The sequence below is a fragment of the Melospiza georgiana genome, chromosome 3, assembly GCF_028018845.1.
Source record: "Melospiza georgiana isolate bMelGeo1 chromosome 3, bMelGeo1.pri, whole genome shotgun sequence".
Taxonomy (NCBI): Eukaryota; Metazoa; Chordata; class Aves; order Passeriformes; family Passerellidae; genus Melospiza; species Melospiza georgiana.
This window is the reverse complement of record NC_080432.1, coordinates 63450707-63464511: the sequence shown is the minus strand read 5'-3', so window position 1 is coordinate 63464511 and position 13805 is coordinate 63450707.

Below are 13805 nucleotides of genomic sequence, written 5' to 3'. Positions count from 1 at the left end.
CACCTGCATAACCTTAAGGCTGCAAATGATTCTGATGGGGCCATCAGTGCTGTTTTCATAGATGGTTCCTTAAATGACTTGACAAATTAGGGCTCATATGCCCATCTGCACACAGTGGTTAGTTAGACTTCCTGCATACAAAGTGATGCACTATTTTTTTTTTCAATTTTGTTTTTCATTTTTCATGATCAAAGTGAAAATGTGGATGTATCATAGGATTTTGCATGTGACTGCTGGGAGTGAAGAAAATTTACAGGAACAACTTTTAAAATTTCAAACTTGCAAAGTTTTCCTGTATAATGTGAATGTGGTGAGATTAGATCAAACCGTCCTCTCTTGGGTAGCTTTTATGAGACATCCTTTTACTTGTGCCCTAGTTTGCCCAAGCCATCTGTTTTTTTGTAAAAACAGTTTTGTGAGAACCTACTCTAGTATCATAATGAAAGGAAATTATATTAGGTATCCATGGAGAATCCATCATAAAGCACTTCAAATTGCCCTTGATTGTTCAAATGCAGATCAAACAGAGAGGCAGATGTTGTCTGTAGGATTTTTCCACAGATAGTGTAAACCCAGAAGATTTAATTATTGGCTGTAGACCTGGCTTACATGCCCAGCTCCCCATTTCTTACAAAATAACTGGTGCTCTAGAACCTTGCCCTCAGGAAACCATGAAACAGGTAAAATGCAAACACGAAAAATGAAGAAAAAATATTATATAAAGTATTTACTTGAAAACATCCATAGTATCACAATTTTGTCCATAGCTGACCTCTGTGTGAATGAGGATGGACAAAAGTTGTGTAAATCAAAGTTGGGGCTGTGCTGTTATTTCCAATTTTTCATTCTTGTATTTTCCCATATGGAATTCTTCTCACCTCACTTCTGTAAAGCCTTGCTACTTTTTCATAAGCTGTCCTGATTTTACCATACCCTGTTTTGACAAGAACACACGTGCTTGCCAGGCTCATATCTGAAGCTTATACAAAATATTAATGCAACCAGGCTTTTATCCCTTAACCCTCCAACTCTTCCTCTTAAATAAAAAGGCTTGAAGTAATAAAATCCTGCTGACATTAGGAAAATTAGAAGAATGGAGACTTTCTCAGGCTGTTTTAGAATTAACCCTCAAAAGAAGAGAGAACCAAGAACTGAGGTCCAAGAGAAAAACCCAGCCCAGTACAAAAACATTATCCCAAAATCTACTTGCAGTCCTGACAGCAAAATGGCTTGGGGTGATTAGCAGCCAAATTACCTTTGCAGCCCCATGCTTCATGTGAGTGTGTGTACTCTGTGTTGCCTGGCAGTCTTTCAGTGTCATCAACAAACCTTCTAGGCACCGGTTTCTGAAGGCACCAGTATGCAGAAGGAGGAGCTGCCCATCACATCTGCATCCTACAGTGCCCAGGGAAGGGACTTTGAAGGCGGAAGCCCAAAGGACTCATTCAGCCCTTGTGTGACATGGCTGGTGTCCTCATGGCAGGATGGGATGGTTGCCCACCTGGGTGAAAAGTTTCCTTCTGTTTTAGCTTACAGTCCCAAACAAGTTACTAGCAAGTGGAAACTGCCATTTTATTCATCTGAGAGGTTTTTGTGTGGGGGCAGAGGAAGGTTAGAGATTTGGAGGTTCACAATGGTTAGCCCAGAATTCTGTAAATCAAGCATTAACCATGTCAAGATTTACGACCTTCCTTAAAATACGCCCATGTATAATACACAGGAAAAGTGAGGGAACAGGGACACACCTATTTATATTCATAATTGTTAGGCCTGATGCTTTGACACCAAGAAATACTCTGGGTTAGTAACAGGAGGAGGAGTACAAAGAGGTGAAACTTTACACTTTGTCCTGAGTCACTTTACAGCTGAAGATCTCCTGAGTCACCAAGTGCTGTCTCTGGCTATCAGAGAAAATTGCTTATCATCTTGTTAATTATCTTATCCCAGCTCTGCTTTGCCATCCATTTGTCATAGGAGGCTGATCTGAAAAGCAGTCTGAGGGTAGGCCTCTGATTTCCACCCAACATGTATCACTAGCCAGACAACAAGAGCACCTAAACTTCTGGCCCTGCCTATGGGAATATCCCAGGGCAGCATTGTCACTCAGAGGTGACAATGTTGAGTTTCTTCCAGCACAGCTTCTTGTTTCAACCACAGAAACTTGAATTTTGTCTGCTCCATACCTTTCAAACCATTCTTCCCCAACCAGCAGAATGCCTTCCAAATCTGTGCTCCTGCCTCAGCTGCTGCCTAATTTCCTGTGACTGCCAAAGGTAAATTATTGTCATCCCCAGTAGTGTCTTGGGCATCCTTTAAGCCCTTTCTCTTGCCCAGCCTAGAGCACAATTATTCTCAGCTGGCCATGCAGCAGCCACATTTGGAGCACTCCTCACCCTGGCCGTGTGAGCAGGCTGGAGGGGAGCCTTGCTCATCTCTGTGGCAGTGCATGCTTAAAGAGCATCAAGGACAGCATGAGGGAGCAATGGGGAAAAAAAAAACAAACAGGAGAAGAAGAAGGATAAAACAAACTTCTTTGGTTCTCCATCTACACAGTAAAGACAAGAAGACAAGTAAGGACACATGAACTGTTTGCTAAAGCTCATTTTGCAGCAGTGGACTTGAAATTACACGTTCTGCCTTCACCTCCCAAGCTCCTGAGGGCACTTGGGAACTGTGGTGATTGCAGGAATGAGTCCTTTAAAGGTTCAAAAAAAAAGTGGAAAGAATTCTTTTTAACATACATTTCCAACTCTTCCTGATGAAGCATTGAAAGCTTGCTCTGGAATCAGCAACAGGAGTGTAACTAACACAAAGAATCAAAACAGAATAGTTCCAAGGAGAAAAGGTGGCCTCAGACATTGTAGTGTTCTATCACCTCCTATATATAATATTAGTCTACACAGAATATTACACAGATCATGTACAGTGTATGTTTTGGAAAAGGATGGTTTGTTCTAATGGAGTAAACACTGCTACAGCTGGTGTACCAGCTTGGATTAATATTGGAAATTTGGCTTGATATTCATCAACCTTGTGTCATCAAAACAGCTTCAGTCTGTTTGTTTGCAGCTTACCACATTATAAACCTCAGAAGTCTGATATTAATTTTGCTTAAATGATTGATTCTTTAGGGATTTTTTTTTTTTTTTGTTTAGCTTACTTCATGAACATCATCCCAAAACAAAATATCTATTTCAGCTTCCTTTTCCTGGTATATTTTTTTCCAAATTTTAGAATAATAAAATTTTGAAATTAAAAATTTGAACCTTCTTCCAAAGTACGTAGGCATGACATTTTAGATACTTAATTTTTATTTTTTACTGCATGAAAATAGTCACAAATGACAAATTTGAGAGTTTAAAGAGATCTAAAGATTTGAGAAGCTGAGATCTTGGTTTGCTTTTGTAGTGAGTAATCTATTTCCCCAGAACTGGCCTGGTTCTATTGTAAATACAGTAGCTGCTTTGCTATTAAAAACTAGTACAGCTAATGTAAAGCTAATGTAATCCTAAGAGATTCTTTCAAGTCACCATCCAAACAGAGAGGCTGGCTTTGAAGGTTATCAGATGAGAGATCACAGAGGACTAAGCCAAGTCACAGATGACTGGGCTTGTACGAGGGCTCCTCCACATTTACTCTCCTGGTTTTGAGAGTCCCTGCCAAGTCAAACACAAACAGAAAGACTTTTTGACAGCCTGTGAAAAACATTTTGAAGGCAGAGAAATGCCAAATAACACAGTGCCTCTGCCTTATGCTCCTGCCACTAAAAATGTGACCTGTGCCTTGCTACAGCTCTATAGGTGTTTTAGTTTTCTAATGTAAGGGTGCTTCATTTTATCTGTAGGCTGGCCTAGCAATAAAAAAATGAATGAACTAACATGAAGGGGATGTTCAAAAAGGGAGTGCTTGTGTTGTCAGTCTCACAGAGCTTTATCACCGTGTTTCCTTCTTCCTCCATGGCTATGGTAAGTAGGACTATTATCCACTTCTTGCAAACAAAAAATATATGAATTAATATCCCTTAAAGGGCAATACCCATGAGGCTCTGGGACTGCCGAAATACTATATAGATGCAAATAGTAGGCATCTAGAACATCTACTCACATGAAATTAAGCTCAGCATGAAGCAGTTGGTCTGGCCAACAGAAAGTCTCTCTTTGAGCTTTAGGGCAGCCAGTGCATTTCCACTGTCACAAAAGAGTAAGAAATACACTGTGCTGTCCTAAGGAGCTGAATCGACAGAAAACCCTGGGCTGAGACGCTGGTGATGAGACATTCAGTATCAGTTCTTGGGTAGAAAATGCCCCTCAGGCTAGGGCTGGGCTGCTCCAAACCTCCTTGGCAAGGAGACAGGAGGCACAGTCATCCAGCACTTGGTGCTGGGGAGCAGCTCCTCTGCAATTGCTTGAGGGCAGTGAGACAGCTGGCAGAGAAGCCATCACGGCACCGAAATTAAATTTACAGGCTGCTTTCCCATGGCTGTGCTGGGACATAGCAGGGTGCTTTATAATTATGTTTTAGGAGCCTCCGCCCTCTTGCCCTAATTTCCAATTAAAGTTGTACCCTTCCCAGGAGAGATTGCAAACATCCTATGAACAGGGGGAGGAGGCCAGGAAGGATCATTCTATGTAGATCAGTAGTAGACACCAAGCTGAAGAAATTACTTTTATGCCACAACCAGCAGCTACTCAGCCTTGCCACCCAATTAATTTTCTCTTCCAGACTTACTGATGGCGTATTTAAAGCCAAAAAGAAAAAATGGACAACGAGTGGAATGGAAACGTGGTGGGAACGAAAGGAGAGGGGAAACAGAGAAGGCAGCAAAGCAATGGAAAACCAGTAGTGCTTCAGTCTCTATGCTCTTCCTATTGTCAGCCACCTGTGACTGTCCAGAGCGGGCTGCTAGGCTGGATGTACAGCAAGAGATATTCTTTTACTAGTTTGTTTTCCTAACCATACCTAGATGTTAGTGTCTTCTCCATAGGACTCCTCCCTTTATCCCTACCTCATCCTAGGTGACCCAGATGCTGCACCTAGAAACCACTGCTGTTCAGTAATCTTGATCTTTTGAAAGGTAGAACATCAAAACTGAACAGCTAATAGTATTTTAATACACTTTTTTCCTTAAGTTTTGTGAACAGTCTCCTATTTATATAAATCACTGCAGGTTTATATTTTTTTTTCAAGTGTTGGCATTTTCTGATTCAGATACAGAATGCAGAAGACCAACATTTTCATCTCCAAAAGTTTGTCATTAAAATTTCCTGGTGGCTTTAAATGACCAGTAAACTGCTCTGAATGCCAAATGGCACAGAGGAAATTTGTGGTTAGACCTGTGATGGAGGCTGGCAGCACCTGCTTCAATGAGGAAGGTGCATGTAGCTGCTAAGAACCCCCTGTTTTATCCCATCTGGATAGGTCTTCCTCCCCTTGTGGGTTATGTTACTTGGTCAGTAGGTTGCAGCTGTGAAGGAAACATCCCTTACCCAACACATAGACCTTCCTCTGACATTCTCTTCTCTTGCTCCTCCTCATTTGCATCCTCATTTGCTCACAACTCTGCAGCATTCATTCTTTTCATGTGGGTTTAAATTAAGGAAAGACCATAATCTCCTGAGTGCCATTTAAGGCAACAACTTTGCCCATTGTAGTAATAATAATAATTTAATATCTCCTATAGGATGCTAAAAGGATGTTTGTCTCTCCTTCTGTGTAATAAAGAGTTTCCTTTTAACTTTAATAGTCCTTGTTTCATCAGCTGTGACTAGCAGAATGTGTTATTATCAACAGATATAATTTATATAATTAGAGATTTATGGGCTTGTACCGAACCCTTTAGCAGCCTGCTTCTTTTTCTAGACATTGCAGTTTTCTTGTTGGTTTTTGCAGCTGATAAGAGCCTGCATGGCCACTAAAACTGAAAATGAAAAAAAAAATTAATACAGAAACCTTTCCCACTGGAAAAAGCAGATCTGGGTAAAATAAGACTGTAACACTCTATTTGCAGACTTGGGCACTTAATTGTAATATTCCTTTTCTTTTTGCAGAGCAACAAAAGCAATGTTTAATAAAATTAAATATTTAAGAATTAATAATTAATTCTTATTAATATTTAAGAATTATTAATTAGTATTTAAGAATTTATTAAAATCACTGCAGTAAATCCTTAGTTTATGTTTCTAAATAACTTTTCCTACAGATTTTTTAGATTTATCTCACAACAGATGGAAATATAAAAAGATTAAAACATAAATAGTAGAAAAGAAATTTCTTCATTGACTACTGTCAATGAATGGAATTTTTAGGGATCAGTTTTATGGAAGTTTTGATTCTGATGAATCACCATGACTTTGTCATTAAGGAACTTGTATGCAGAAAAAAGAAAAGCAAGTAAATGTGGAAAAGATAAATGTTCTTGCAGTTACATGTAATGAAATGAAAAGGTGGAAGAAATGTCCATGCTGGAGGGACAGTGAATGTCCTGTCCATTTGAAGAGTGAGGACCAAACCTCGAGCTCTGTCAGTGGGACTGCAGTCTCTTTGTGTAGGTCAGACCCTGCCTTAGAGCAAAGCCATGCTCAGCACCATCTGTGCTGCTTGCGCCTGGCACATCGGACTCCTTAGTCTTAGTTTTCCTTAGTTTTCCAGTCTGAGGAAAAGTCTTGGGACAAGGCTGTGGGGGGCACTCAGCTGGATCCAGGGACAAAGCTGAATCTGGATCTGCCTCTTTCTTTGGAGTGGGAAGTGTTGCAACATGAGCAGATTATGACCAACGTGGCTGCTATTGCTGAAGATAATATGTTGGGAAGTACTGGATTCTTCTTCAGTCCAGAGTGACATCCATGATGTTTCCTTTGCTCCCTGTGTAGTACAAGATGGATTACAAGCAAGGGGAAGACTATTAATTGTACAATTAGCAAATTATATGTGTTGAAATGTTGCTAATTTAGTAACAGCTTTTATAGCAGCACAAACAAGGAGCCATTTCTCACATAAAAGACAAAGTTTTTGCTCATAGCTCTTCAGGAGTTATTAATGTTAAAGCTTTTTAAAGCTACCCAGGACTAAAAAGTGGACTGGGAAATTATCAGCTGCTCTAACTGGAAATCTCTCAACCATCAATCAAGAAAGTTGTGGGAGTAAAGGACAAATTCACATGCTCTAGACAAGAGTCATTCCAGTTTCAATTAGTTAATATTAACCTACTTTTTATCTGCTCTTGTCTCATTACACTTAAAGTCCTCTGAGAGCAGAAACTCAGGACAACTTGTCCTTCCAAAAAATGACTTTTCCTAGGTATCCTAGTGAAGAAAACCCTGAAACCACACAGAAATGACGAAAAGGATCAGGAGTTACTTCTGTTTTTTCCTTTTATTTTCCTCCAGAAAACACAGAGTGACTGTAGCTGGTCAGGTCAGGAAGTGAACTAGAGAAGAAGCGAGTGATGCTGATGGGGAGGTCATCCTAAGAGTCTTTTTAAAGAAAAATGTGTCAGTGAGGGAGCAGCTCAAGAAGAGTTTGAAATGGCAGGTAATCCTGATGTGAAATGCAAAATTTCCAAGTATGGGAAGTGTTTGCTCTTAATGTTATAAATTATATTTTTCAGTCGCATCTTGCTACTGCTGCAGTTTGTGATTCATATGGGTGTACTATGGGGAAGATTTTAGTGAGCTGAGTGTGCAACCTGGGCTTTCAGTATGATAGTTTGCTTCAGGAAAGTCATCATCTTTCAGCAATTTGTTGTGGTGAGAGTTTAGGAGGAAAGGGAACCTATGGGGGGGCTAACCATCTTTTGCAGAGTTGTTAAAAGTATGAATATTTGAAAGGTACACTGAAACTGTGGATGTTTTGAATTTAAATGATTTCTAAAGCTGGCAAACAATCTGAGCCTGTTGTTCCTTAGGATGCCAACACAGCCACTCCTCAAACCCAACACCCAACGCAACAAAACCTGATCTGAAAAGAAAGGAAGAAACTGCTTCCCTTCCTCTTAGTCCTCTCTGTTCTCACATCCCAATTTGCTTACATCAGACACCAATTGAAGCAGGTGAAGCAATACTGCCTTTTATGTCCTTTCCCATGTTTTAGAGAGAGCAGTTGTGACAGCTGAAAATAACTTCATTAGAAGCATATTCGAAATAGCAAGAATATTTTCAATATTTCAACTTTTCTGGATGAGTCTGAACAGCCTGAAAATTGGGAGTAGTATATATTTTAGCAGAAGCCAGAATCACTTCTTTTTGCAGACCTGGTTAAAAGTTCAAGCTCTTTATTGCTAGAGAGATGGAAGCCTACCCCTCTGTGATCAGCAGCAGTGGTGCAGTGCCCCAGGGATGCTGGAAAGAGAATCCTTGTGGCATTAGCAGCACTAGTGTGGCATTAGCAGCACTAGTGTGGCATTAGCAGTGCTGGTGTTGTCATTCCCCTCCCAGTTTATGGCACAGCAGTGATTAGCCTCGGCTGTCTTGGAAGTTGTGGCGTGACAGATGTTGGTTTGTTCTGGTAACTGAGCAACACGTTGCTGCCGCACGGGGGGATGATGAATCATGAGGGTGTTGTTCAGGCTTAGCAGGGTTTGGCTTGGGGAAAGCACTAAACAAGGAAGCCTGACAAATCTAGTACAAATCCAAGAAAACACTAGTGTTGTCACTGTCCAGGTCAGGGACCAGCCTGTGCCATAAACCACAGTCTATTCACAGAAAAAATCCTCTGGCTGTGCCAGGTAGTGACCAGAAAACAAATTAAATTTTGTGTATGTGTGCAGATGAACATAGAGAGACTAACAGGATCCAGCCTGCAGCTTTTGGCAGAACAATACCTTTAATGGATTTTAGAGCTTCTGCAAGAATGAGAAGCTTTGAAATTTAGTACCAATTTGAGAAACTTAAGTAGATTTAAAGAATGGATTCTTTTAATATTTTTTCTTTTACACAGATTTATGAGAGTTTAATATTCCATAGTAAGTGCTATGCAAATATTCCTATTCCCTGCTAATAAAACAGGAAATAATGAATGGTGGGGCTGTCTCGGTTACACAGCTTGGTAAGTCTGGCAGGTAAAGAAGCAAACCAACCCATGAAATGCAATTTTTGAGTGATTATGTGTGTAAATCCATAATTTCACTAATGGGAAGCTGCGCAAATACCGATACATTTGGTTTTGGTTTCAGCTATATGTGAGCTGTGGCAAACCTCTTCACCACAGAGTCTCCATGTGAGAATGTCAAAGTAGCTGACTGAAAACTTGTTCTCTACACCATGTATCATGGGGCTGTATCTCAAACCACTAATTTTATTGTTCCTTTTTAAACATAAATCAACCTTGACTGTGTTTGAGTCCAGACATTTAGAAATCCCTCTTGTAAACTAAGCTTGCTTGAACCATAAGGATTTCTGTTCATATCAGAAGCTCTCTGATTCACAAGTTGTCAATATTAGAAAAACACTTTCCATCATAAAAATGAGATGAGACTAGAGCTCTTCCTTTCCCAGAATCTGGCAGTGGTTGTGACAGTCTTTCAAACCTGCAGAGATGGATCTTCTTCCAGTTAAATTTCTTCTTACTCCCTTCTCTAGTTGTCATTGCCTCCTGCCACTGGTTACATCTCTCTGATCTGCCTGCAGAGTGACTTGTCTTAGTGTTCCTTACCTAGTTTCAAACACAGTCAGTTTAAATATTTCAAACTTTTTTCCACCAAGTCTTTAATTTCCTCTGATTTAATTTCCTCTGAATTAGCTTTGTTGATTTACAGTGACAGGAACTAGGAAACACTTTTGCAATTGTGACGTTAACAGAAGAGCTGTGAAAGAAAAATGTAGCTGAGAATCTCTTTTTCTACTGTCACTGGACCCAGAAGAGAGCCCCTCACGTTGCATTATGAAGTGCATCTCTGAAAGCATCTCTATCTGGGCCTTACCATGTTTTCATCAAGGTCTTTGGCAAGCCCTTCTCAGAAATATGTGACTGTGATTATATTTTTCAAACTACACTTAATTCTTTATCTGCTTCCTTCAACATCCCACAGACCTCCTTTAGAAACACTTCTATAAGGTGACGATATAAAGCAATTCTCTGTAGCCCACACATGCAGCTCATTCTCCATTAATGCTTTCTCTGGTTTCAAAGCAAAAAACCATTGCACCCTGGGGAAAAAAAAAGATACCAGAGCACATAAATGGTCAAGATATTTTCAAGTGGACATGTAAGTTATCTACTGGAGCTCAGGATCTCCCAGCTTTATCAGTATTTATAATACCTGTATTTGGTTTGGGCACTCTATCATTCTAAGAAAAATTTGCCTTTGATGCAGAGAGCCAAAATTGTTTTCCATGAGTACCAAAACCACAAATGCAGTAAATTGATTGACTGGCACTATCAGGAGGAAGGAGGTGACTGAGCTGAGGCAGCCTTTCTACCTTCCTCCTTTCTTAAAACGGGAACTGGGGAACTGGAGCACACTACCAAAGCAGTGTTGGGGAAGATCACATCATTGCTTCTTATGCTGTACCTCCTGGTAAACCTAAGACAGGATTGTGTCTTCCACCATCGTCAGTTGGGTGCATTTAACGAGAAGTAAGTGTGAGGAAATATGAAAATAAGGAAAGTTAGGAAGAGACCTTTGACATAGATCTGAAATAAAATTTTAGGCACAGTGCAGCCTCCTTTGACAGTCAATAATTTTCTAGTTGTCAGAGTCTGAGGAAAACCATCTCCCTGATTGAGCAACTTTGGCATAGATATCTGACAGAGGTTAACCAATCTACGTATCTGTCTCATTTTCTCTTAATTCATGTATCAATGTTAGTGATCTCAGATTTCAAGGCTGTAAGGGACTTATCACTACAGTCTTGCCTCTTGAATGACACAACAAATAATGCTATTTTTTAATGAGTACAGTGCCAATAGTGCCAAACTCAGCCTTTTTAGTGAGATCACTTTTTCAACTTTTTAAATGCTTACTCTTTTGATGAATTAATAGGACAAAATAAACCAAAACAAAACCAAGCAAACCCTCTCTGCTTGTTCTAATCCCTGGATCATCTTAAGGTAGGAAGAAAATGTTGTTCAGACTTCACAGCTTTTTTTCCATACTGCTGAGTTGGGATCAGCTTGAGACTGAGTTCTCATAGAGATCTGAGCCTTAGGATCCAATGTTTTGCTGAGACCTCTTGACACAGAGAAGCCTGCATAGGCCCAGGATTTCCTGGCCTGGAACAAGCTGGGAGTGACTCTCTGAGGATCAGGAATTGCCAGGAAGGAGGGATGACTCTCCATTTATTCTGTTGGGAAGGGGCTCAGTCATTATCCTCCAGCAGACTTTGGGCACAGAAGGCCTGTAAAACAAAGGAAAAGATTTGGTTTCAGTGCGTTCACCGGGAACATTTTAACAAGTTACTTGTCCTCTGTTATCTAAAGTCATAAGCTGTAAGACTGGAATAATTTTTTTCTCAAAAAGATGAAAAGGCTGAGCTCAATGGGGTGTAAAGCAAAGATCTGAAACCTTTTTGCTTCAGTTTCTAGGCTTGTATCCCTGAGAGCTGGTGACGTTGCTGGATTCCTGCACAGCCATCTCTACACTGCAGCTGAGGAAGCCAACTTCAACCAGGCTGCCAGGAAGCACAGCAGTGCTAACTCCTGTGGGTTAGCACGTAAATGATGCTGCATTTGTGGCCTCTGCAGCTTCTTGCAGGGCTCTTCCCAGTGAAACTGAATTGCAAAATCCCCTCTGACTACATTTTATGGATGGCAGCTCAGTGGTTCATTAAACCTCCTTCTCCAGAGATGATGTGATCCTGCTTTCTGCAGTCAGAGCCCCATAACATAACTGAAATTAATCCTGAAGCCACAGACACAGCACAGGAGCTCTTTACTTTGGTTCTTTGCTTTACACCCCATTGAGTTTAACCCAACTTTACGGATGGAATTTCCCATTCATTCCACAAAAAAAATCCCCCAAAACCCACTCAGATCCCCTGCCACAGACATTACGGTTAGTAGGGGACAGTGCACATAAGAGAAAGAATGAACTGCAGAATTCAGAAAGGCTACCAACACTTACTGGCACCTCCTGATAGCAGTATGAGCAACCTTCAGGTGCAAACTAATTAATGGAAAACCCTGCCAAGCCAATCTTCTGCAACTATAACAGAACTATCAACAGACCTATGCCTCTCTGCGTTGATTTTTATTTTATGGCACAAAATAATCAAAAGACAGGGCTTAGAAGCACTTTTCACTAGGAAGACTCACAAGTTCAGCTCCAGCTTACCATGCTCTGGAGCCCTTTGAAATTTATCCTAAACAAATCCAGGTAAACAATAATTAGCTATGCATGGGGGTGGTCTTAATCAGAGGGCACAAGGGATTAATATTTATTAATCCTCTTCTACCAGGCAATTTTATCTTTCTGGTAGAAAAGTTCTAGGACTTTCAATGGCTCTCCTAAAAATATCTCACAAGAATCTCAAGGATCTTACCCTTTTGAAACTGCTCTGGAAGAGGCAGTCTGCTTTCTAGTTTGAGTACAAGAGCCAGAATAGTAGCTTCTAAAGTTAATTTTGCAGTATCAATGATCTGCTTTGGGCATTTTGCTATTTTTTGGTGGGGTTTGTTGTGTTTTTTGTTTTGTTTTGTTTTGGTTTGGTTTGGTTTTGGTTTTGGCTATTTTTTGGGGGGTTTTTTTTGGTTTTTTTGGTTTTTTGGGGTTTTTTTTTTGCATCTTGATTTGCCTGTTCAAACCGTGAGAGCAGCTTGAGCCTTTCCATATCTGTGGCAAACAGGGAAGACATCACCCTTGTAACAGCATTTTGTGAGTAAGAAGGTAGTTGTTGTGTAGGAAAAATAATAATTTGTTATGTAAAGCTGTAACAACTTTAAAATTGATTGGTGAGTCATTCCCTGTAAAACTTTGTCGAGGATCATAATTTAGTTTTTGATGAAGTGGCTGATTGATTTCTGAATTTATAGTTTTCTCAGTTTTTTGGAAAGCAACCTTAGCTTTCTCTATCATTAGTGGCTATACTAGCCCATTTTGATTTCATTTCTAGAGATGTAGCTTTTGTAGTAAGGGGCTGTAATCCCTGTCAGGGATTATCTGGCAAAATATAAGCATCTGCTCTCAGCTCGTTTCCTCAGTGGGCAGGGCCAATTAGACCTTGTGGCTATAAAGGTGTGCTGGTTTTTGGAAAGAAGGGCTGTAAACATTAGTGCAGATGGTCTGATGCTCTTAGGGAGCCTTTTAAGACTCTCAGCCACAGCATTAAAAAATTTAGTTGGAAATCTGGAAAAATTCCTAGAAGGTTCCAGTAGCCAGTCATTATTGAATTGTCTTATGTCCCTTTTGACATTAAACTGAAGCAATGTTGGATCAAGAATTTGAAATAAGGACACAGCATTTCACATGAATAAGGCTGAAATTCAGTCTCACACACATTTGAATGTCTCTTGTTCATTTGTTTATTTTGGAGCTGATCATAATTTATGAGTTCACATAACAGAAGGAAAGATTTATTTGAAAATAAGAGAGAAAACATGTATTTTTAAACAGAGATTTGCAAATGTTTCCCATTCTTATTAATTTTTAAAACAATCATGTTCCCAGTTCCCTTCAGAGTCTTTGAGAAGCCTGCCTCCACAGCTACAATTTTAGACCATTCCTATATATTTGGGCCATCTGCATTTTAACTGTCTTGTCTAAATATTCCATTCACCTGCTCTTATAGAAAGTTTTAGCCTGGACATATGCCTGAATCAGCTTACACTGAGTTTTAATAAGAAATGTAGAAGACTCAACAGTATGATGAGTT